Source organism: Hippocampus zosterae, chromosome 20 (assembly GCF_025434085.1).
Source record: "Hippocampus zosterae strain Florida chromosome 20, ASM2543408v3, whole genome shotgun sequence".
NCBI classification, from domain to species: Eukaryota; Metazoa; Chordata; class Actinopteri; order Syngnathiformes; family Syngnathidae; genus Hippocampus; species Hippocampus zosterae.
In genome coordinates this window covers 9,649,130-9,675,500 of record NC_067470.1, presented here as the reverse complement: position 1 = coordinate 9,675,500, position 26,371 = coordinate 9,649,130, and the positions used below count along the sequence as shown (strand labels likewise).

At 43.2% G+C, this 26,371-nt stretch overlaps 1 protein-coding gene across 1 annotated transcript in view; it reads left to right on the top strand.

Moving 5' to 3' along the window:
• The first annotated feature begins 2,536 nt into the window (after nt 1–2,536).
• The window catches only part of dlgap1b (discs, large (Drosophila) homolog-associated protein 1b), a 90,997-nt gene continuing 67,162 nt past the window's right edge, over nt 2,537–26,371 (top strand). Inside the window, exons 1-3 of the mRNA XM_052054085.1 lie at nt 2,537–2,579; nt 9,876–9,962; nt 12,420–12,581. The gene's annotated coding sequence lies outside the window, so the exon portion shown is untranslated. The remainder of the gene's footprint in view (nt 2,580–9,875; nt 9,963–12,419; nt 12,582–26,371) is intronic.

Genomic DNA, 26,371 nt, shown 5'->3' with positions numbered 1-26,371 from the left:
CTCGATTACTGCAATGCCATTTACTTTGGAGTCAGCCAGTCCTCCATTAAGCGCCTTCAGCTGGTCCAGAATGCCGCTGCTCGCCTCTTGTCTGGTACTCGTAAGAGAGAGCACATAACTCCTACTCTGGCATCCCTTCACTGGCTCCCCATTAATTTTAGAGTTATTTTCAAGATCCTCTTCTTTGTTTTCAAATCTCTGAATAATCTCGCGCCACCTTACCTCTCTGAGCTCATCCACCCCTACACACCTGCCCGGCGCCTCAGGTCTGTGGACCAGAAATTATTAGAAGTACCAAGAACTAAACTGAGGTTCAGAGGGATCGAGCCTTTTCTGTTGCTGGTCCCTCTCTCTGGAATGACCTCCCACTGAACATTTGGCAAGCCTCCTCACTGCCCATCTTCAAAACCCTCCTCAAAACTTGTATTCTTTGGCATTCGACTCAGCATGACTTAGATTTGTTCTTGGTTTTACTGTTTGGTGCTTTCTACCGCCTTTATTACCGATTTGTCTTACTGTTTCTTGTGCATGTTAAATTGCTCCATGTACAGCACTTTGTATGCAGCGATGGCTGTTTGAAAGTGCTCTTTAAATACTGTTGACTTGACTTGACTTGACATATCAATCACCCGCACTGCTTATTTCCACCTCCGCAATATTACCAGACTTCGCCCTTCCCTCACCCCCACACCGCTGCTATTCTTGTCCAGTCTTGTCACATCCCGCCTTGATTACTGCAACGCTCTCCTCTTCGGCCTACCTCAAAAGTCCTTCCATAAAATCCAGCTGGTTCAAAACCGCTCTGCTCGCATCATCACAAATCATCTTCCCAGCAGCACATCACCCCCGTTCTCCGACAGCTCCACTGGCTCCCTGTTCAACATCGCATCAATTACAAACTGCTTCTATATACATATATGGCCATCCACAACCTGGCCCCTCCTTACCTGTCCAGCCTTCTCCAGGTGCATATCCCCACTCGCTCCCTCAGATCCTCCTCCTCCCTCCGCCTGTCAGTGCCCCCTGCCCGCCTGAGCACCATGGGAGCCAGAGCCTTCAGTCGTGCTGCTCCAAAGCTTTAGAACAACCTACCTCCGGACCTCCAAAACTGCGCACCTCTTTCCACTTTCAAGTCCCGTCTAAAAACACACCTGTTCAGGATTGCCTACAACACATAGTTCTTCCATTTCCTATGTTTTTATGATTTTATGTCCTGTTTTTATATAATATCTCGCTTACCAATTTTTACATTGTATTTTCTTATTGTCTGTACAGTGTCCTTGGGTGGCATGAAAGACGCTTTTAAATAAAATGCATTATTCTTATTCTTATTCTTATTATTATCCCAGCCATCTTCAGTCAGTAGGCGGCTGGGGGGGGGGGGGGGGGGGTGACACCCTGAACCGGTTGTCAGCCAGGGCACACACAGACAAACAACCATCCATGCTCACACTCACACCTAGAGACAATTTAGTGTCTAATCAGCCTGCCATGCATGTTTTTGGACTGTGGGATGAACCCTGAGTACCTGGAGAAAACCCACGCAGTCCCGGGAACATGCAAACTCCAAACAGGGAGACCGGACCTGGAATTGAATTGAATCCGGTACCTCTGCACTGTGAGGTTGACTCACTAACCACTGGACCTCTCTCTCTCTCTCTTATATATATATCATATTGGCCCGAATATAAGACAGTGTTTTTTCCATTGAAATAAGACTGAAAAAGTGGGAATCGTCTGATATTCGGGGTCTAGAGATTATACCAATTTGCGACGCTAGATGGCGCCAGATATCATTGAAGCGAATGCTGAACTTGACTCTCGAATATGACTGCACTTTAGTTTACATATTTAAATGTTCAGATATTAAGATTTGAATGAGGCAAAATAACATGCTTTTTCTCTCAAATATATTGTTATAATCATTTGTTTTAGATGTACTGTAATCATTTTCTGTATAAAAATTAATTTGGTGTTCAAAAAAATCTTTTTTCAAACTTAATTCTTGAAAAAGAGGGGGTCGTCTTATAATCAGGGCCGTCTTATATTCGGACCAATACGGTATATAGAATCCTATGAAAAATTTATTGGAAGTTGACAAACATCGTGTTGGCGCTTCCACTGTATGTTGGGAGAAAGACTGGCCTATTCCCAGACATGCTTTCCTCATTGGTCGTTTCTTTCACGACCTTAATTAGGAAGCATGACTAACAAGCTCTGCTATACTCTTCTCAGTGTGTTTACCGCCTGGCTGCCAAGGCGATGTGACTTTCACGCTGCATTTGTGGCACGCCGTTGGAGGCGCCCCCTCCGGACATTGGAGAACGACGGCTGCTTCCGGATAGATTACAAATGAGGAGGCGGAAGGACAGAGAAGGTGAGAGATGAGGGTGACTTTTTTGGTGTTTTCGTTGTTGCTGTGCAATTGCGGCTTCATGTGTGTGACTGAGTGAGTGTTTGGGTTTTGTTGTTGGATTCTCAAGGCCTCTTCTCTCCTGTCACTCAAGCCTCCAATGCAGCTAGTGTGTGAAGGGCAAGAGGCGGTGGATTATGGGACCGTGTCACGGCATCTTTTAGAGGTAAGGCCGTCAGTTATTGCTGTTGATCTCTTTTTGAGTTACTCCCATTGAATACCGTACTCTTAAAGTTACTGTCACTGACATCAGTAAAGAATGATTTGGATTGCGCGTGATCGGTCATGGGTTATTTTACGTCGTGGGGCAAAATGGATTACACTGCTCTTGAGTCAGTCCCAAGGTTATAGGTTGGAAATAACTGAAACTAAAATGGAAAAAAAAATTATCAAAGAAATGAAATGAAAATGGGAGCGTGGGAGTGCTATTTAAAAGACTATAACTAACTGAAACGACATTTAATGTTTATAACACTAACCATAGTTGTCGTTGAAATGTCCTTCGTTTTCATCTTTATCAATTAATTTTTGACATGAGCTTTTGGGTGCAAATGTATTTATTCTGGTATTACTGTTTGAATGTGTGTTAAAAAGGTCAAAGACTTGTATGGAAAATGTGGTTTACGTTATTACAGAATAATTTTAAGTTTTGCACTCCACAAATTTGACATGTATGGAAAAAAATTCAATCTAATACTAAAACAGATAAAAGGAAAACTAAAATGAAGCGTTTCTCCCAAAATCAAAACTAATGAAAACCAACAAACCAAGGGCGTAGGCTAACTGTTAGCTCAACTGGTCACGATGTTGCGGTTCGGAATGTTTGTTGTGTTGAATGACTGGTGAGTGACGTTTTGGAAACACTCAACACACCCAGTTGCTACTCATCTAGTCATAGCCAGACATTTACAGACTGGAATAAATGATCACTCTATCTTCTAGCTAGGAAAAGCTGTATACTCTGCTCAAAGAAAACGGGAAGAGACTAATTAATCTCATTTATCGTTCAAGTCAGACGTAAATTCAAGCCGCGACAGTGGCTACTCTTCCGTTAATTTTATTGATGTGGCAAAGTTCAGTGACATGCTTATGAAGTGGCAGACAGACGAAATTAGCATGATACCTTCCAGGGCGTAAGGTCTCTCTCTAAATGGTTGGATTTGCATGTTAATGAAGTGACTAATGTGCTGACTTCCCACTTGTTAAATTTGAATTGATCAAACTCACTGTGAGGAACCTACGGCCATGTTAGCTAGCTTCTCTGTTCATTTTTGCGCGAGTCATTAGCCATTACGTTGCTTATGTTACATGCTGTTTACATTAATTGGTAACAGGACGTGGCAATAAATCAATTTTAGCGATTGATTCAAATTTAATTGTCAGGACAATGTTTCTTTTCCGGTGTTATCATGTTTCCAACTTCTTCCACTAACTACATGTTTGCGAACAGGGAAAATTTAGCTTTCAAAAGCAACGATTTTGTCACTCGTATTAAGTGAGTTTTCAGACCCCTCTTGCGACAATTATTTTCGAAATATCGGCTTGCTAGTTTAAATTCCACTCTCTATTGGACAACATGGGTGGAACTATTTTCACAATGTTTACTGTATAACAGTGAGCTACCGTCGCAAATATTTATGCTAATACTGCAACTCAACCACTTTTTAATTTTCAAGCTATCCGAGCCAGAATAGAGAAGTGAAATGACACTGTTTGTTGATCTGGCATGTTTTTTTTACACCCATCTATGAGTTTATGAGCAAGTCTATGCAGATTGTGTGTGATTTATGCTGCTAATGAGATTTTAAAATGCCACACTGACTCTGGACTCGAATGGCACAGAGCACAGCATGTTTACGAGAGATTTAGTCGGGACTCAAACTAATGACAAATAAAAGATTAAGTTGGTGTAAATGAAATGTTTTATTTGACTCATTATTGTACGTCGGGAGGAATCCTAATAACAATCGCGCGTCGGTGCTTTGTGGCAGTTAGGCCTTCTGTTTTGTGCTGCCATCCATCTTAAAACAGCTGGAACTGGAACTGGAAATCGAGTCGATGATACGTCCCCTGACATCCTCAAAGCAGAACTGAACTGCACATCTGTCATTGTCATTGCCTTCCGACTGTGTGATTTGGTTTCGAAATCCTGTCGGAGAGCGAGTGGCTTTGCGGCATTGTTCAGGTGTCACTTGTGGAATTGCTTGACTCTGTGAAAGGATTGCCTGTTATTTATCCTTCACAAAAGGCGGCTTTTTCTCCCCTTTACTCATAACCGAGACTGCTCCGTTCAATCGTTGGTCACGCGTTCATTTCTCTTATTTTGTTTTTAACCCTTTCAGGAACTGCGGTTACTACAGTGGACAGCTTTTCATGTTTTCAGGTTACAAATTATCATTATCGGTGCATGAAAAAAAAAAAAAAAAAGTGTTGCCCAACCAATCGTGCTGGGGAACATTAGTGGGTTGTGGCAGATAATCCAGTTTGCGTGAATTGGTCTGAAAGTGATTTGTTTACTGCAAATAATAAAATGCAAATGTTCAACTATCTATGCCGGTGATGTATAGTGACAAGCAGAACAAAAGAAATGCTCTTTCACTAGGTAGCAGAAGTACAATTAATTTATTCATCATTATTTATAATGAGTACCTGTATTAAGTCAACCCCTGCCTATTCGTGGTTTGCTACATGCAAATTCACATTTTTGTGGGGGGGAGGGGGGGGGTTCGTGTGTAAATTATCCTCAGCTATTGGTTGATAACAGCACCTATTAGCGTTTTTCTGCTAAAGTACACATTTTTCTGAAATCAAATAATCTGTCACACATTCTTTTTTTTTAGGTTTATATTGCGTAAATTATAAAAATAAAAAAAACATCAGTATATCAAATGAGGCTCGAGAATGGCGCTGCTCAGTTGCCAACAACGAGGCACATGATGAATATGGCTTTAACGCTACATCATCACAATTCGTATCTGATTCTCAGTGATTCCACTTGTTTCTGGCAATCTAATCACGCATGTATTTAGAAAATCATTACTAAATTCCCTTTACAGCACGGTGTCAAAGTCAAGGTCCGGGGGCCGGTTCTGGCCTGCCAGATCATTTTATGTGGCCCGCGAAAGCAAATCATGTGTGTCAACTTGCTAAAATTGTCACGTTGGGCCCGAGGCGATGAAAAATCGCCTCGTGCACAACAAAAAATAATCGAGGTGGATCCCAGGGAAAAACAGACACGAAAAGATCTTGTATGAAACACAAAAGGTTTTTAATAACGAACAGAAAGAGCCCGACAGGAAAAACGGTAACAAAAAACGCTGGTCAAATAAGGACCAGGAAATAAGGAAAACAACCGAAAACGCGAGGAAGTACAGAGATCAGTAAACTAGAGCAATAACAATTTGGATGCAACGCGAATCACTATTGTAGTGGCCGTAAGGCAAAAAGGCAGCGAGTAATATCAAACGATGAAGGAGCGCGAGAGAGCAATGGCACGGTAAGGAATTCTCCGGAAGTGAGAGGACTGCCGGAGTCTCTTAATAAAGGAGGATAATCAGCCCGAAATTACGGACAGATGTGCAGATGACGGAGGAAAAAACCCGCCACCTGCTGGCGGACACGCGACGTGACAAAAATGTGTCCCAAAATGTCCAATTCTCATGTGTAATAAATAACGTTGTGATCTTGCAATCATTTTGTAACACAGTTTCCACTCACTCGAACAATAATTGAACAAACTTATAAATGGCTTGACTGATTTCAAAACTAATAATCTGTTCATTTGTTGTGTACAAGTAATCATGTTGCGGTTTCACTGTCATAATGGCCATCCGAGGGAAGACGTAACTCCAAATTTCCCAAATGAGTTTGACACCCCTGCTTTACAGGATCACAGTTGATGGTAGTGACAGTTTAAACCAGGGGTGTTAAACGCATTTTTTGTCGGGGGCCACTTCAGAGTTACGGCTTCTCTCAGAGGGCCGGTATAAAATCTCAACGTTATTTATGACAATTGTACATTTTGGTACAGATTTCGACATGAACCATCATAGTTGACACACATGATGTGCTCCCCCATCGGGCCACATAAAATTACGGGGTGGGTCGCATCTGGCCCCCGGGCCTTGACTTTGACAGCTGTGGTTTAAACTTTTTATATGAGCAAGGATGAGCATTTTCAAGGTCAATCGCTTGTTTATGTTGTTGTTATTCCTGGTTTGGTTCCCTGGGGGGTTTACAATTTAGGTTCTTTGCCATGAGATTTTTTTTCCCAATGTGCCTTGGCTCAATCTTGGTTGGGAAGCAGTGTCATCAACTCTCCAGTTTGCTCGATCCAACACTGTCGGCAGTGAGTTGCGCATACTGAACATCAAAGGCAGAGCGTAACCTCCTTGGCAGAGGCACTGACCCTCCTTTCTGCTGCTGTTTCCAGCTGTCACCGTGAGCGCAACGCGAGCTGACTGGTTTTCCGCAGTCAGCTTCCTTCGCCAGTATCAGCGGAGCCCCTTATGACACCTGTCACTTTGGCTCATGGGATGCGGCGAGGTAAACGTGTGGCCGGCCCAGGAAGCGGGAGACAAAAGGAAATTGTGAAAGGTGTGTCGGAAGGGCCACAAAATCAAGAAATGTGTGTGTGTGTGTGGTTTTTCTTGTCTCGACCAATTTTTTTTTAACTTTCCATTACTTTAAGTCAGACCTTTATTTGTATGTATTTTGGGGAAAAAATGAACAATGTGACAGTGGAGTTTAAAACAAAATGAAGGACTACAAAAAGAGATAACCATGGCCTGGTGAAAATAGTAAAAAAAGTAAACTAGTAAAATTCATTAATTTTCCAATCTGCTTATCCTCACTGTCGTGGGGAGGGGTGGGGGTGTTGGAGCCTCTCTCAACTGTCTTCGGGCAGTAGGCGGGGGTACACCCTGAACTGGTTGCCAGCCATTCGCAGGGCACACAGAGACGAACAACCATCCACGCTCACGCCTTGGGACAATTTGGAGTGTTCAATCAGCCTGCCATGCATGTTTTTGGAATGTGGGAGAAAATCGGAGTACCCGGAGAAAACCCACGCAGGCCCAGGGAGAACATGCAAACTCCACACGGGCCAGAGCTGGAATTGAACCCAGTACCTCTGCACTGTGAGGTCGACACACTAACCAGTCGTCCACTGGGCCGCGACAAGAGAAATTGAATAATCAATTAATATATAAATACTGCATCCATACACGTTCAATTTTAGCGGGTGTATCATCAATCAACCTCATTGTTCTTTGAACACACTCAATTTGGGGTCCATATTGAACTTCCACTTGCCAAATATTGTTCCTGCTCATTGTGTAATAAAAATTGGTTTGAAAAATAGTTAGGATTTAAAAAACAACAAAAATAACCCAGAAAGTTGTTTCCGATTCGCCCAAGTCGTGGATCAGTCCATTTATAATCCAAATTCGGTTCTTTCTGACCGAGCTGTTTTTTCTAGCATGTAGCCAGCGGTTATGAAAGAAGCTGGTGATGCCGCAGTGACTCAATTGGAAGAGATATTTTGCAGCACAGCTTGCAGCTTGCTTTACTTTCTAGTAAATTCAGTTAATCCACGTGCTGAATTAGCGGCTAATCAAATCCGACCAATTGGAAATAAAATTAAGCTCAAAATTGTGCTCAAGTGCCTGTCCAGTCACTCAAGAGTTGGATGTTGGCAAACGCTCTGTCTCTGCTGCGGCTGATTTTATGACAACTAACCTAACTGTGTCACCGCTCCAAATTATGATTGCAACACTCATGACCACAGCTGAGAGCAATTTTTTCATCACTGAAGAGGATCAATACATTTTACGAGAAACACAACGGCACGACAGAAATGGAATTAAAGGTATTATTCATACCTTTAATTTGGCTATGCATAAAATAGATTGCGGTCTTGATTTTAAAAAATGTAAAGCGCCCACTGTTGTGGCCCGCTCAACTTTTCATGCCAGAAACGCCACCGCACTCCCTCGTTGCTCTCCTTCCAAATGACGCACCTGACTCGAAAGAAATTTGACAGGTTTGTGTCACCTCGTCAAATCTACCTTCACAACAACAGCCCCACCTATGTTTTGTTACTTTTTGCTCTCATTCACACTTGTCCCCTTCTTCGCGTTCACCCGCTTGGCTGACCGCCCGAACACGGCTGTGCATCTGTTCAATATTTCATGCTTCCTCACGTTGTCAACTTTAGAAAGGTGTGAAGAGCACAAGATGAACCCCCCGGAGGAGCGCTCCGTGAGAATGAAGGCGAGTCGAAAGCGTGAAGAGTTGTGTCTGCCTCTCGTGGAGGAAAACTTATTTATTTGTTTATACCCTGGTGTGTTTCCCGTTGTTTTATCTATAAAGGTGAAAAGACAACTTGCTCTGTGTCAACGGTCTTTTTTCCAACTGCCGTAACAGGTGTGCGCAGTCACTCAACCACTGCTTTGCGACACTGCCGTAACACCATGAAGCGAACACGATCTTTTGTAGAAAGTGTGTTAGCTTATGTTATATTATTGATTATTATCATTTTATATTCGAGCATAACATTCCTTTATGTTATAGTTACATAAATTATATTCTGTTTAATAATTGTTGAAACGTTCTATGTTGCTTGCGTCTGATTGGCTGAAGAGAAGCAGGAAGTGTTTTTGTTACCGGAAGTTGTGTTCTGCAGTGCCGATGTCTTTTCTCCCTTTTCATAAAACTGCATTGAAAGGATTCCATCTCTCCGACGTCTTTTTTCTCTCTCTTAATAAAACTGCATTTAAAGGATTCCATCTCTCCCTTTGCCGTTTGTAAAGTAGACCTATCCACTAAAAACAACGAACCCCTCAATTTACACGTGTGAAAGACGCAGATGACAAAAATGACGTTGAAAACAAGCTTTCGCCAGTTTCAGAATCATAACAGAAACACAGTCATAATTTTGCTTATTTTCGGTTTGTTTTTAGTTTTATTAGACGAGCAAAGAATGTACAGTTTATGATAAAGCTTCATGAAGCGCTACGGGGGTGCTCCTTTTCAGGCTGAATTCAACACGCTCACAGGCAAAGAGTTGTTCTAAATCGAGTCTAACAGGAGATTAAAAAAATCTTCAAGGGGAATTCAAACGTTTGAAGACGTCCCCACGGAAATGTTAGGTGGGAGCATAATTAAGACACCCGCATTGTAGCCCAGATTATCATCCTTCAAGTCTCAAAAAGTGTTCGAAGAGGCATCAGAGGGGGAAAATGGCTTCAAGGAAGCTCAGCCTCCTGGGATGATGTGACAAATTAAATATGAAGTGGAATGTCCCAGATGACAACATAGAACATGCAGGCGCTGTCATCTGTGTCGCCCCTCCGCCTGCATTTCAGCCTACTATATCTCAGCAAGTCAACCACAGCCTTTGGTTTTTTTTGTAACTTGACTAAAATTAACCAAAAGTTCCACTCCTATTATTTGACGACAGTTTTTGGCTGCTCTATGCACCGCGTGACTCACACTTCATTGAGTCAGTATTGACATCTCTGTGTGGCAGCTTGGAATCTCTATTAAGGTAAGACCATTCATTATTCATACGTCTCCTGCGGAAACTTCAATATAAACAGGAAAGTAATTAAGAACGAAGAGGAGTTAGTGCACGGCGTGTGCGCCCGAATGCCAAGCATAAATCTCCACCGGTGATGCTCACTTGGAAACAAATGCAGCCTTCCACGCAAACAGTCCGAGGCTAATTGGATTGGAAATGTGACAGCCACGTACTGGAACACTCTCTATGTTCACCTTTCATATGTTTTCAACTACCTTCCTTCAATTCTGAATTATTGATAACGAGCTGGCTGTTGCATGCTGAGCCAGAGCCGGATGCAAAACACGGAGTGGATCCGTTATGGAAGTGTTTGAGACGTTGGAGAGTCGAGTTGAAATGTTCTGTGATGAGACACGGAAGTATTATATACAGTCATCCCTCGCTACTTCGCGGTTCGTTTATTGCGGGTGGTTTTGGTCCCCATTAACTACGATAAACGAGGGATTACTGTACTAAAAAGACCTAGATGGACTTGTGCTAAGCGAAATGTTGGGAAGTGCAGGAGTTGCGACAAAAAATAAAATAAAATTGATGTTCAACTATATCTGACAGATCAATGACAGAGTGAAATGGTACTTAATCTCGTTTTCAGATCTGCAGACATTGATACTGTTACTTTTTCATATGATGCTTTTTACTACCAATAATTATGTGGACATTGTGTATTGGTTTTTTTAATTATTTGTTTTTTTTAATGATAAGCTGGGAGTGAAAAAGTCACTTCACAACCAGCAGCAGGTCAGCAGATGTAATTTGTCAAGCTGCTTATCGCCTCTCCCAGAAACTTTCATTTGAACTAAAAAAAAAAAAGGAAAAACTTTTGTCCATGAAATCAAATAAAAATGAAAAGTTAAAAAAATTAAATAAACAAACCAACCAAAAGTACAGCTTGCATTTATGAAACGAACTCTAACCAGCTCGCAGAAGTAGCCATCAGGTGAGACAGAAAAGTATCTCGGCCTTGAATGAATTATATGCAAGCCACAGTGCGCTGTCGTTGTTTAAGGGTCGCTCTGTATAAAAAAAAAAAAAATTACCGCGGGGCGAACACGACGCTTCCCTTGGGGTCCGCTGGGATTTATTACATTCAAAGTCAACAGCAAATCATTCAGCTTCATAAGCGTTAGTGTCTGCTTACAATCACTCTTGAGTCTGGATTATTGACTTCCCTGACACATCCATGAAACATCTTGATGTGCTACCAGCTATTAAGTAGTTGAGGATAATAACCCCCCCCCCCTCATCCCCTTCCCACAACAATTAACACAGCGATTCCCATATGTGTTCCATCCTACATCAATCTACCCACTTGAGCTGTGCTGTTACGGATTTTAGCACGCAGGAACCTACTCTACCCCAGATTACTCCTATTCACCCGAAACATTTTTTGAGACAATCTCCTCCATGTCAAGTATAATGGAAGTATACCTGCAAATTAGTGTCACAAGAGCATTTTCGCTAATGGGTGCAGCACTTCATTACCAAGCCGCTTGGAGCATGAACTAAGGCAGTGTGGCCAACCACTCAGAGACGAAGAGCCAATTTTTTACTGAGTGACTGCAAAGAGCCACATCATACCCTTCCTCGCGCACGCGCGTACACACACGCACTCACGCACGCACACACGCTCGCATGCAAGCACTCACGCCGGTGCCCACCAGTGCACTTGCCCACATATGCACGCACACTATGATGAGCAACAGTCGGAATGGGTTGAAAATGAACGAAAGCTCAAGATGCAAACAAACAATTTTTCCCCCCACGCATTTCCTCATCCCACCCCTTGCGGTCGACTTGGGACCAGTTCGCTGGTTCCTGGTCGATTCTGATCGGCGTATTGGGCTCCCCTGTCTTAAAATCTGAGGTAATTTGCTGACTAGCTTAGCACTTAGCGCCGTTGTTTGCGAATGAGCGGCGATGCAGTCATCTGATTGGTTGCCCTTTATGTCAATCAAGTAACGGGACTGATGATAGGCTGACGGAGTACGTTATGTGAACTTGGCGCCTTGTTTAAATGGATGCCATTCAAACAAGGCGCCAACTGCGCCGCTGCCGAAGCGTTTTCGACGCTTGTCGTATGAGAGCCCCGGAGCCGCGTTGAACCAGCCAAAGAGCCGCGGGTTTGCCAAACCCTGAACTAAGGCATTCAAGATGCTATAATTTGAGCCTCCACTGTACTCTTTCTCTGTGTGTGGGTGCACATCTTTTCATTTCATTACATGTTGCAAAACCGTATAAAAAATACTCCAGTGGTATTTGCATTAAAAAAATACATCAGTCGCCTTGAAAGCAAAATCATATTTGGCAGACTTGTTTCGAGCTGAGCCCTGAACTCCAGTCCGGGTTTTGCTTCGTACCCGTCATGTGCCGCTTGTGTTCTCCCTCTTTTCTCTCTTACACACACCCGCACGCTCCGTGATGCAGGCGAACACACGGAGCCATGCAGCGGGACACTACTACGGCGTGTCGGAGCCGGCCGCACAAGTGACGTCCTCCCTCCGCATCCGCGCCGCAGTCGTCTCAACGCGAAGGAATATCGCGCAAGGCTTCCTCCTCGCCAGACGGACGCCGACCTGCGTCATCAAGGTAAGACAATAATTCAAAAAAGAAAAAAAAATGCGCAAAATGTTCAACACGCTCACGTTGGTGCGCAAAGCGTTTTCGGTGCGCGTGTGAACGTCACTGCTGTGTGTGGTTTTTTTTATATAATGCTTCAAAGTTTTTTTACGCTCAGGTGCTTAGTGTTGAGTGATAACGAGGCAACGACTAGTGTTGAGTGATAACGAGGCAACGACGGTTGTGCATCGATTGAACCCTGGCCTCGCGTTTGCTTCACCCTCGTGGCTTTGTTTTCGAAGCGGCACAAGCGTGTTTGGGCTGATTGCGAAAGGGGAATTGGCAAAAGAGTTGAAGGAGATACTTGTCGGATCTGCAAGTGCATTCAAAGGCTTAATTACAAGGGGCGAGAGAATTCATTTGATAGGCAGTCGAAGCAACGGTGCAAGTCAGTGGGGGGTGGGAGGGATGGGGGGGCTGAAGTGTTCTTGATAAGGTCTAATGCAGGCATGTCCAAAGTCCGGCCCGGGGGCCAAATCCGGCCCGCGGTCGAATTTCATCCGGCCCTCGGCCCCTGTCATAAAATCAGTGCCGTCTGGCCCGCAGTTTGGGCGCAATGGAACACGTGTTGCATTGACTGAGGTCTCGTAGACTGGTGAGTGATGTTTCATAGAGTACTGCTTCCCTCTAGTGGCTAAATGAGTAATAGCATTCACTAAATGAGTAATAGCATTTAGACACTAGAGGGCATCACTCACGAGTTAACAAGACATCACTCCGTGTTTATATTGACTGATATGTCATATTTCAAATTCCTGTTTCAAATGAACCAAAAGAAATTCTTAAGATTGTTGAAATTAAAATAAAAATGGAAATGTGAAACAGACTGGCTTACTAAAATTTGTTGAACAATATTGTTGTTCAATGTAAAGAATGTCAGCCAAGGTCGGCCCCCCGACATTTTACCACATAAAATCTGGCCCCCTTGGCAAAAAGTTTGGACACCCCTGGTCTAATGGGAGTGAAGGCGCTTTCACACTAGCGCCCATTACATAGCAACTCCTAAACCAGTTCAAGCCTGATTCGGTTGTGGCTGAAATGCATCCAAATCCAGATGTGGTGAGCCGTCAAATCCAGAATCCCAATTGCTATTTTCTTGCTCCCCCTCCCCCCACTTTTAATTAACTAATTAATTAGTTAACTAATTAATTTGTTAATTAATTTTTGCTTTTTACTCCCTCGCGCAATCAGCGACAATCAATTGTCATTTTTGGGTGGAGAAAAAAAAAATCCTGAGCGACGCCGAGTGTGTTAAACTGTTTCACTGCCATTGCCGTTTATATTTGTCAATTAGAATCTAACCGCTGGCAGACACTGGTGAATACAGTAATCCCTCGCTATTTCGCCGTTCGTTTATCGCGGCTTCAGTGCATCGCGGATTTTTTCAAACATATTCATTAAAAAAAAAATATATATATATAAATATATATATATATATATATATATATATATATATATATATATATAGTACTGTATATGTTGACTCGCTGTTGTTTTGCAGCTTCTCGCGGACTTCTTACCTGTATATGTTTATTGGTCGCTACTTCGCGGATTTTCGTTTACCGCGGGTGGTTTTGGTGCCCATTAACCGCGATAAACGAGGGATTACTGTATTGGTGTCAAGTACGTTTTTCAACAGGCATGGAACATAATTCCCCCCCCCCCCCTCCCCCATTTGTATAACATTAATGACTTATAGATGGCAGCGTTTCATCGCTTAGTGTTTGACAGCACAGTTTTTGAGTTGATGACTCTGGAAGAGAAATATATATATAGGAGAACAATCTCAAGAAATGATGACATAGTTGATGGAAAAAACCTTGGCATGTTTCTTTTTGCAAAGATCACATTTTCTCAACTTTTTGGGCAGAAACCGGCGTTTTTGGGGGTGAAAGTGACTTCTTTTGCAGATGACTTGTGAATGGGGGGGAAAAGCCAAGAGCAAACGTTTTTTTTTTTTTCTTGTGGAACAAATCTTCTCTTTCTCATGGTTGTTTTGCTGCTGACATTATCACAGAAAACTGGTTTCTTGTCGACTAACTTTCAAAGTGAACAAAAATCCCAATTGGCCCAAACTTTGCTGTGGTTGCTCTTGCAATTTCTGTGTTGCGTTTTGGTGCATTTATATTTTTGCACCATGTAAAAAGAAACTGGAAACACTTGTTTGGTGAAAATGAACTGCCCCATTTCTCTCATCATCGTCATCATCAATCTTCCGCTCCTTTGAGTTCATTCAGCTTTCTCGCACCGCTGAACCTCCTTGCAAGCTGCCACGTCTGTGATGTGTGTTTCTCGCCCCCCCCCCCAAATAAATAAATGAAAGAAAAAAATAACCTGCCGCCACAAGCAATCGCTTGTGAAATTCATCAGGCACAATTGACCAGCGCCCACATTTGTAAAAAGACTCTCAGGACCAATTCCAGCTGTGAACGAAATGGATCTCTCTCGCGCGATTTTGAAACGCAGAGTCGGTTCGCCGAACATAAAGTGAGCGTTTTTAATTGGTCGAGGTTTTAACTATTTAGCCGTCGCTAATGCAACAAATCATTTTTGGTCCAACGAAGTGAAATTGGATCGTTTTGCACTGGGCGCACCGGTTGGGGGATTGTTATTCCGACGACAGCAAGATCCAAGGATGCGAGGAAGGACGGAGGCGAAGAGGTCAGTCGTGTATGGAGAAGCCATTAGCAGATTAGCAAAAGCGAGCGCGCCTTTGGAGTAATACACAGCAACGCCGAGCCGCGTATGGCATTTGAACTAATGAGGTGTGGAGCAAGAAGCGTACTTAATGATTTTCACTCCCTCTTTAACTTTATCTTCTTGCCTGCTGTTAAAAAGCACAGCGAGGCGGCGATTAATTAATTTATTTTTAAATCTCAAAGAAGCAGCCCGCAATCAGTTGATCTTTTCTTTCCACAATGATTGTTCCGCCCCGGCTCTTGCCTGCCGCATTTAGGCCACGGTGGCAGCGGTGGTGGCGTCGCCGGCATTAGCTGCCTTGGCGTCGTTGCCTGCAGATAATGACGGGCTCTGTGCTCAACTCTCCACCCTTTTTTTTTCTCCCCTACCAGTCCCTTTCATGTGTCCTACCCACACAGCTAAACCTCCTTGCAGAGCTTGACATTTGAGCAAGTCGTCCGCTACATATTCACGTTTCAAGACAGTGGTGCCTCTACTTACGAAATTAATTGGTTCTGGATGAAATTTCTTAAGTAGAAAATTTTGGAAGTAGAGACGCATTTTCCATGTAAATGCCCTAATCCGTTCGGAGCCACCACCAAAATTCAGACCTAAATGTTTCCTAAAGCATAAAAATGCATAAAAATATGGAGCAAATACATGTTACAATTAGATTATTGCGCAATACATGAGAGTTGTGCATCATGTAAAAAAAAAAAAGAATAAAGAGTCGCAATGTTTTTGCCCTATGGACTGGTCTAATGTTAGACAATATTTTCAGGGATCGGACAAATACAATAAAATAATTATGATATGACCCGCATGAAAACTATGGTCTTTTCTTCACATAATAATAAACACGAATCACGACACGAGGAACGTCCTATCTGGCCGAAACACTCTCTGGTCGTTCTGGAAACGTTTAAACGTGCTTTCAAAAAAGATTCCAGCGCAAATACAAAGCGCATGAAAAATACGACTCGCCATCGCCGCATATTATGTAGAGTGGGCTTGGTGCGTGGGAGTCTCCTCTTGAGAAAATTCCGTATTTTAAGTCGGACTCCTGATACTGTCTATGAAATGTAGCCCTTCTTTTTCTTGAAAGTCATCGGCTCCTCTTCTGTCTCCTGGCTTGGATTTTTTTACTCATTTTGCTCACTCACGGTTTTCATTTTAGCGGTAACCGATCCAGCGCGCCTTGACCTGTGTCAAGTGTGACATATTGTCGACGGATGTAACAAAGAATCCGGTCATTTTTCAAAATAAAACTGCTCTCAGATTCCGAAATGAATAAAACAGAAGCCATGTAAGTTATTTATTCTTTCTGTGCGGACCGGTACGGTCTGCGAACCACAGATTATGGTCTATGTCTGCAGCGGTGGTTGTTTTCACCTTTTCACGCGCCCCGTAACCCGATCACATGATAAGCTGTCCATTGGAGTAACCGCTGTCCCCGAAAGGGTTAGTGTTTTTGTAAATACAGTTGAGTGGAGTTCTTTTGGGCTTTCCGCAAGCAGACCGCGATTGGCCGTGACTCTTAACTTGTCTCGCCTCAGATTTGATTACCTCAAGGCTAAGAGTCGCAGCGGTGTTGTGATGATGCTGGCGATGATGACAGTACTGATGAGTCAGCAAAGTGCGCGCATCCTTGCTTCCAGATCTGTTCGCTTTTCTTTTTTGGGCTGCGTTTCAAATTCCAGTCTGGCCTCCCCTCTGCGGTGCAGAACAGGAATTCTTCTGTTGATATCAATTTGGCTCGAAGGGACTCCATCCTGCTGCAGTCCTTCACACTTGGAAGAGTTGTGCGGGAGCTGTCAGCAGGCTGCTTTAATTTCCCCCTCCCCCACCACCCCTCCAAAAATAGTGAACAAGCAGCGTGTTACCCCCAGGAAACCAGTGTTGTGTCCAAGGACCGGCAACCCGAGGCCAAGGCCAAGGACTTGACTCCGAGGCCAAGGCCAAGGACTTGGAAAATTTTCCGGGGCAAGGCCACGGTCTTGAGAAATGTTCCAAGGACCAAGGACTTGACTCCGAGGCCAAGGCCAAGGACTTGAGAAATTTTCCGAGGCCAAGGACCAAGGACTTAACTCCAAGGCCAAGGACCAAGGACTGATTTTGAAACTAAGCCTAGCCGAGGACATGTATAAAACAATGCCATCATACCACTTGGCAGGTCTTCATGATTTGCAACACCCCTCCATCATAACCCTTTGCACTCCCTAACGCTTGAATGAAGTGTTTTTATTCAAAGAGTAGAACAGTCAGGGTACGTGTTTTTTATACTGAGGAAAAAATAAATAAAATCATATGGTATACATTTATGAATGAATGTTTTAGTGCAGTAGTTTCTTAATATGAAGTAAATCAACACTCAACAGGCATGACGTGGCACGGAACACAAGTTGAGAAATGACTTTGCATAGAAGTCAATCACTGACTGCAGAAAAAGCGGTCATCTCTCAGTGATAAATTTTACCGGCAGTGAGTCCCAGGGACTCGCTGATCAGAAAAGTACGAGTCCCATTATGCAGCGGGAGAGTCCCAAATTTTGAATTCTGAAAGGGTCTACTTATTCAATTGCATATGATAATAACACAAACAACAACATATACATACAATGATAAACAAATGCTGCAAAAATTTAAATAATTCAGGAGCAGGCCTGAGGATTTCGGAAATTGATGGTAACCGTTTTTCTGTCCCGTCGGATTACCCAATGGGAAACCACGATAACAAATGTTGGGTTCCGTAAACGTTCATCACGGGAACCCATTTTTCTATTTTGACTGATATTGGTAATCAAAAATTCCGAAACTCAAAAGTATAACGTTTCAAGGGTCAATGTTTGAAAACTATGCATTAACAATGAACATTACATCAGCAGCTGTGTACTCCAGGTTTATTCCCAAAAAATAAATGGATCAAAAACTGGTGTACTCATGTGGCATCTTTAGAGTCTTTTTTCCAATCTCACACGGCAAAGATTAATTGACTGGTAATCATTAATAAGAAAACCTTTATTAGTCTCACAATGGAGAAATTCCCAATTCACAGCAGCAAAGTTATGATAGGAAGAAGTAGAACAACAAAATATAGGAGCTGCTGGAAAGACGACCACTCTTGCGGCGCCATTTTGAAGTCAAAATAACAAAAATAACACAACACAACACATGGGACACAGACGGTCGTACAATCTTCACCACTTTTCTGCATACACTTTGTTGTCTGAAGCAGTTATAGATGAAAGAGGAGAGGATCAAAGTGTCCTTTCACCAGTGGGTCCGACGTCATGCTGAAAACGTGCACACGTCTGCTACAAGCTAAGTTTTGAAAGCAAACACGAAGCTGTAGCGTCCATTGACGAAAAGAGATTCGTTCACTTCTACTGTCCCACGTAATCCGCTTCAAACTCCAAGCCGCGACTCCCAGTTTCAAATCCGCATCGGCGCTTAATACAGGTAAGTATTGATGTGGCTTGACACCCTCTTCCCAAGACGATGCATCTTTTAATCTACGATCAATTTGACGAAATAATTTAACACGTCATCATGAGTTCTACCAACAGTTAACATTGGCATTACTACACCTTGTGACAAATGTTTTATTCATCAAGTTACCATGCTACAACCAGTAAATTATAGAATAACCAATACTGTTTCATAATATTTTTCACAGCGATTAGCCTACAAATCTAATGACCAATTTGCCTCGTAATCGTGCCTGGCGTCGTATTTCGCTCTCGCGTTCTGTGCATACGTTACACGTGAGTTTAGTGATACGCCCTTTGGACGATTCATAGGATAAATCAGACAAGCATTCCCATTTCTTAAATATCGTAATTGGACCTTGGTGAGGTTTTTTTTCGTTGCCATCTCAAACTTTCATCCACGCCATTCCTCAGTTTGCGGACTAAAATAACAACCCGCATACGCACGTAACATCATCTGTTGTGTCCCCCCCAACACTGAAAACAAAACTAAAGTAAATTAGAAGCAACACCAAATCACATCACAAACACACATGCAGGCGCAGTGAAATTGTGTGGATAACACAGTCAATTCAAGTGCGGTGACTTTTATAATGAAACTATTTTTCGGTACCGTGAAAATTATGCGTCTAGGACGCGGGATGCAACCATTCTCTGAGTACTACTATTATTACCACTACCACTAATACTACATTAATTTAACACCTTCAACTTCAATATAATAATAAATAATTAAATCAACCATGATTTTAAGCTATTTATTATCAATCTTCATTATTCCAAACATGAGAAAGCATTCAGCAAACATAACTGGAATCGAGCAAAAGGACTCCAAATCCCAACGGACAAACCCGGAAGTGAAGTGCCGACATTATTGACTCCAGCTGGAACGCAAATTACTTGGTTCAAACAAACATTCTAGTGCGACCGCACAAACGTGCAAAAATAACTAAATAAAATACACCACTGTGACAGAAAGGCTTACACGGTATTTAAACTGCCAATCGCGAACGCAACAAATTGTGATTGAAACTAACTGTGATGCCGCTCTTTACATGTTGCGCTAATTGTCACCTGTCAGTGGCAGACCCGCCCCTTTTAAAGCGACAGTTAATGCATCAATATGGGTATATGGGTATATTCCTTCGATGGAATTTATTCGATTCTTTCGTGATTTTTGCGGTCCTAATTCAAGGGATTCGAGGCTCTAATCCCTCATTGTGTTCGAGGACCGGCAATCCGAGGCCAAGGCCAAGGACCAAGGACCGCCCCTCGGTCCTCGAGCCGGTCCTTGGCCTCGAGGACCGGCTCAAGGCCTCTCTCAGGCATCTCTGCAGGAAACCTGTCCAATATTTTTTTCCCCCTGCTACAATTTGTAATATCTGTAAGCACGGAGGAGAACTTCCATGTGGAGCCACTTTGGTTGATTCACTCTGCTTAACCGAGAATCAGTTTTTTTTAGCAAAGTGTGCTAATCCTTTCCCTTTTCAGATTATATGCCTTTTTGAGGCGTTTAAGGCTCATAAAGGACACTTTCAACTTCTTAACTAGCCCGCGTGAGGGGGATTCAATGTGTTTCACAGGAAGGCTTGAGCTGTCATAAAAAAAACAAAAACAAAAAAAACCCCGCAAGTAGTTGATGTTTAGAAATAAATGTCGGTATGAATTTATTTATTGCAATTTATATTCGTCAACGGGAATCCAAACGTTGACCTGCCACAGACGACTACATTCTTCAAGTGCATTTTGCAATAGGGGTACGTGTGGAAGAGGGTCTCGCCCAGCTTGTCCGCGAGATTCAAGGTTCTACCCGACTGTGATGATGAACAGATGCCATTAGATGGCAGTGTTGCATTGTTGATTTGAGATCAGCACAGCTTTTGAGTGGAGGCGAACAAGCAGGCGGCGAATCATTTTGTTGCTTGAAGTCGGACTAGTTCAGGCAGTAGGCACTCGCTCAAAATAGAGTACGTATGTATGGTGTAAAGCAAATGTGTCAAACCCATGGCCCGGGGGCCAGATCTGGCCCGTCATATCATTTTATGTGGCCCGCGAAAGCAAATCAAACATGTCGACTTCCATGATGCCTGCTAAAATCTTGACCCAACATTTCAAAATCTCATATGTAATAAATAAGAGACATATTGTAAGCATTTTCTTGGAACCACACCCCTCATTACAGTAACTTAAACAATAGTTGGCTAAACCGTTATTATTGACTTTTTTCATTTGGTTTCAGTCATAATGGCCCTCGAAGGGAAACGGTCACTAAAATGCGACCCACGACATGACAAAAATGAATTTGACACACCTGGCGTAAAGAATATGTGTTGTGGTAGTTGGCAGAATGTGTTGTGGTCTTGAATTGTCTCGATTGATGTGGTGAGTCTGCGTCATACACGGTGAGTTTCTGAATTGACTATCTGTAACGAAATTATTCTTTGCCATCAAAATAAATATTAGTTGATGTCGTTTGAAGGGCCACACTAGCAAAGACTATTTGCTGCAAATCACAGTTCTGCTTGCCTCTCCACTTAAGTTAAACCACAAACCAGGCAGGGGATTTACTGTACGTCCTCTTCAATGCCAGCAGTTTTCTGTATTCGCAACACAATTTTCGGAGTCCATCCAAAAAGCCCCCGATATGACGCTGGAGCTGAAGAGTCGCCGAGGTCACCGCGCTGCTTCGACGCTAATCTGCCGCAGGGTGTTTTTCTGCGTGTGCAGCAGCAGCTTTTAAGTCGCATGCTATTGCATCACTGACGTCAAGCGTTGTTTACCTTTGCAGCTTCCTTTCCTACTCACTCATGGCCTCTAGGCTTGACTTGGGACTCCACCTTTTTTTCTTGTGCCCGTCGCACATGAACCTACAGTTTGGCGGCGGCTTCGGATGTTTCCAAATAATTGGCCAGAGGTTTATGATCTGTTCAACTGACTGGTATAGTGAAACTCCTCTACAATGTAACCTACATGGGCGAAAATGCCCCAAAGTGTGAAAAATATCTTCATGCATTAACGCCATTCCCACTTTCCTGCCCCACATACAACGAAAAAAACTCCTCTTGCGTTATACGAAGTCTTTTTCTCTGCTCTTGCCTCGTAACGAGATTCACTTCAACGAAGTCCAATCCAACAGCGACCGCTACTGCTTTGTTCGGAAACGGCAACAGCAACCACCGCACTGGTTTACACATGCGCAGTAGTCCAGTAAGTAGTTTCAGATGCAGCAAGAACGTTGCATTGCTAAAATGGCTACAAAACGGACTTTGGATGTCAAGAAACTAAGACAAGAAGAGCTCAGACGGGAAAAGCAATCAAAATGAAAGACGGAGGAAGCAAAATAAAAGACATTATCCAAGAAATTGATGTAAGTGAAAGTGAATTCTGATCATAAATTTTGCAATTTCTTTCTACATATGAAGTGTCAAATAAGTGTATGCTCATACTTATACACTACTGGAATAAAAATAAAGAGTACACATACGTCTGTGTGTGTGTGTGTGTGTGTGTGTGTGTGTTTAAATCTGAGATCAAATTTGCTACAGCGAAAAACTCCCTGTTGTGAAAAATTTCTTGCTGCAAACATGATTTTGTTGTAGAGGAGTTTCACTGTAGCGCCATTCCAGCTAGATCCCGAGTCAACTCTTGTGCAGATATGAAGACGTCGTGCCGGAACTGTCAAGGGGTACCCGCGTTATTCCCACTGGGAGGCCAAAGGAAAGCCGGTCTTTGTTTGCCTTTCAGCTACTGGAGCATGCTCGGACTGCGAAAGGCCACAAGCATTGTTGGCTAACACAATCCTCCAAGGGGGGGGGGGCCTTCTGGCCCCGAACCTCAACAGAGACCCCTGCATCGTCCTTTCTGTGCCAGAATCAACCGCTGCATGCTAAATTCTGTTTTACCCCAGCAAACAGGCGAGCTTGTTCGTCCAAATGCAAACTGACTGCTCGCAGACTGGCTTGATGGGCCAGTCTAATTGACAACGCCGTCGTCGGTCAGTGTCCCCTCAAGGGAAAGAAAAGTCATCGCGGAAGTTCCCGCAGCATCGACCAGAGGAAATATTGCGGGCTTGACTTATTTCTCCGTTTAGCCACACATTTTCGAAAGAGCTGCATGTGCTGTTGCTTTGTTTGGCTTCCTACTTTGCATCAAACGCTGTCGGCGTGTTTGTGCAGCAGCCTCGCATTTGACATGCAAACCGAAGCTCGAGAAAGCTTTTTTTTTTTCCATGGGCTGTCTCCTCTCCTGACAGTGATCGGTGGAGATGGCTGATGTCTCTCGTGAAAGGACGCTGACAGGATCTAACGGTTTTGAAAGGAGCTCGTAAAGATTCTGGGATACGTAGAAAGTTATACGGACGAGTCGAGACTGTAAGGCAACACGGTGCACGATGAGTAAAAGCAATAGACGTCATTCCCGGATTTTTATGTCCGTTTAACCCCAGTGAATTTGTGTTGACATCGTCGACGGCTGCCGCGACGTCTCATTTTGCCAACTACCTCGACGGCTGTTGCTGTAGGAGGAGGCCCTTGATGAATCAGAGTTATGACGAAGATCTCCCTGAGGCCGAGAGCTGACATTCGCTTTCGAATGGTGGGCGGGTGTGTGATCACAGTCACATTCGGCCAAAGTGTCGTTTCGTAAAGCTGCCGCGCGTCACTGATCCTCAGGGCTCTGGTTTTTTTTTTTTTGCAAGTAAGCTACTCCAAAGACCATCGGTGAATCCTGAAATGCTAAAGACACAACTCCCGTATTTTCCGCACTGTAAGGCGCACCGAAACGTATTCATTTTTCTCAAAAGCCGACAATGCGCCCTATAATCCGATGGGCCTAATATAAAGTAACTGTAACTCTCTTAACATTCCCAATTGAGTTGATTCCCTGTTCGTGTTCCTATGCCATTGAGTGGTGATTATTAGCAGGAAGCAATTGGAACCTAAAAGGGTTCTCCCCGACACTAATTGACAGGCGCATTCGCCAAGACGCACTCCAACAGACAACTACTTTGCGAGCTCTGCGCAGCAATAATGAACCAAAGATAATCCTAAAAGCATCGTTTACTCACTCAATGAAGGAAGAAGGAGACAAGCAAGACTTTTCGGGATTTTTAGCCCCTTGTGGATGTGAGCCCACAAGGTTTGCCTGTCTTTTTGTTGAATCGTCTTCATAACTTGTCTTTCTTTTTTTTTTTTTTTTGTAATGCCATTTGGATTTATATGTTTCACGTCCCCGTTTGTAGCCAGTTCTCAATGTGACGGCTGTAGCGGTTGTGAAGGCGCTATATCAATAAAGCTGGATTGCATTGTATTTAGCATAGCACCATCCAGTGGATGCATAAGCGCAACCTCAGCCACTATTGTAGCTTATGTTCTATGCTCCTTATAATGCAGTGCGCCTGATATATGAAAACAGTTTTAAAATCGGCCATTCATTGAAGATGCGCCTTATAATCCGAAGCACCTTATAGTGCAGAATATACGATAAATGTCAAAATGCTGCCGTCATTTCCAACACAAACTCTACAAGGCAAAACAGCTGTATAATGATGGTTCGGCCTTCTACCAAATGTCATTCAGGTTGTTAGCGTCGCTTTGGGAGGACCAGACTGTCACGTGACCGAGCATCCTAGAAAGTCTCAGTGATCGCGGCGCGGGTTTATTTAAAGCGAGGAGCTTTATTTAAGAAGCTGTTGGCTGAGATAAGCCGCCAAAAGGTCCAGCTCTAAATGGACTCGTGGAGACCGTTTGAGGAAGAGCCCTGCTTTTAGCGCTTGGGTGTGTGTGTGTAGGGTGGTGGGGCACAGGCGATAAGGGTCGATGGAATAATGGCCATTATAAAAGGGTCATATTTTGCGATGGCTGGCATTTCATAGATCCCTTCACTTTTTGAATGGGAAGTAACCGTTGATGCTGACAACACTCAAGTCAGCGCGCATAATCACACTCTAGGCATCCTTTTATCAAAGGCGCCCAGCGTGGCCTTGCTTTCATTCGTCCTCTCATGATGTCCTGCATATCTAAAGTGGCGTCAGCAAAAACTAAAAGCCCTTTTCTTACCTCAATACTGAATTAATTCTGTGGCAGGCACGATTATTGGCAAACTTCAAACTCCTAAAACTCAGACAGGCCTATCACAGCAAAACCACTGTGGAGCTCAAGTCCCATAACTTGACTGGAGTCGGACTTTAGCTGCCAATTTTAGGAGTAAACGCTTAACCCTACTTCACTTGACTTGGATTTGGTATTCATGAGGCTTGATTTGACACCTTGACCTGATAAATCCCGCCTGGTTACATTTGAAAATCAGCATTTTCAAGGCTGACATTTTGTTAGCTACGCTAACGTCACAATTTACAGACACCTAAGCTATGCTAACTTCACAATTTACTGACACATAAGCTACGCTAACTTCACAATTTACATGTCAGCGACGCTAACTTCACAATTTACAGACATGTAAGATATGCTAACTTAACAATATGAAGACACGTAACATACGCTGATACCGCAATTTACAGACACGTAAACGACGCTAACGTCACAATTTACAGACACATAAGCTACGCTAGATTCACAATTTACAGACACGTAAACTACGCTAACTTCATAATATAAAGACACGTAAGACACGCTAACTTCCCTATTTAGCTAAACGACATCTGTTCAAACACGAATGAAGCTTCTTGGTTGTGATACGTTTACTTGAGAAGATAAAGTAGAAACAAATCGAGTGAAAACAAACGCTGGTTTGGTACCATTAAATAAAACAAACTTGAGATTGTGAATGTGTTAGTACAGCTAACTCGCGTAAGTACTGTACAGAAATTTATAGCTCACTATAAATGCTTTAAGATTTCGGGGGTTGGTCACCATCTATCTTTTAGGTGGCGCAAAATTACGGGATGGAGGAGGAATCGTTTTAGTGATAGATCATAATATAACAAAACAAATTTTGGGAGGTTCACCCCAGTCTCACAACCATTCTTTCCATGTCCATTCTCCCCGTGCACATGTAGTACAAGCAATGATCCTGATTTGGCTGCATGAGCCGGAGGATTACTCTGGATTATCAAAGAGAGCAGATTTCACGACAGCAATCATAATAATCGATTTTCTATTTGATCCCAAAGCCCAGCTTTGGGGGCCATAATTATCGCGGCAAGGAAGTGGCTGTGAGTCTTTCACCTTTTTCCATCAATAATAGAAGAGGGTCCAAATTGTGGGCCGGGTGTTTTATATAGACGAACTGCGAGGGAAGGCGAGGGACAACCCCTCCCCCCTAAAAAAAAACTCTGCCACAATTCATTTCACGCTCGACGGAGCTCCGCCTCCGAGACGGTGACATTTACATGGCCTTCCATAGCGCAGCCTCTTGCTGCAGGCCCAAGGCGCTGGCTAAATCGGGTACCAGGACCCATGAATGAGGGACTGCAATGTTCCTTCCATGACGATATGATCATCATTGCTGCTAAGTGATCATCTGATGACATTTTAACGATAATGGCAGCATTGTGCGGCACGAACGAACAAACCTCTGTCAACAAACGTGTTGATGTCAAAAACAGAGAAAGGTGTTATCGTTGGGGCCGCTGAAA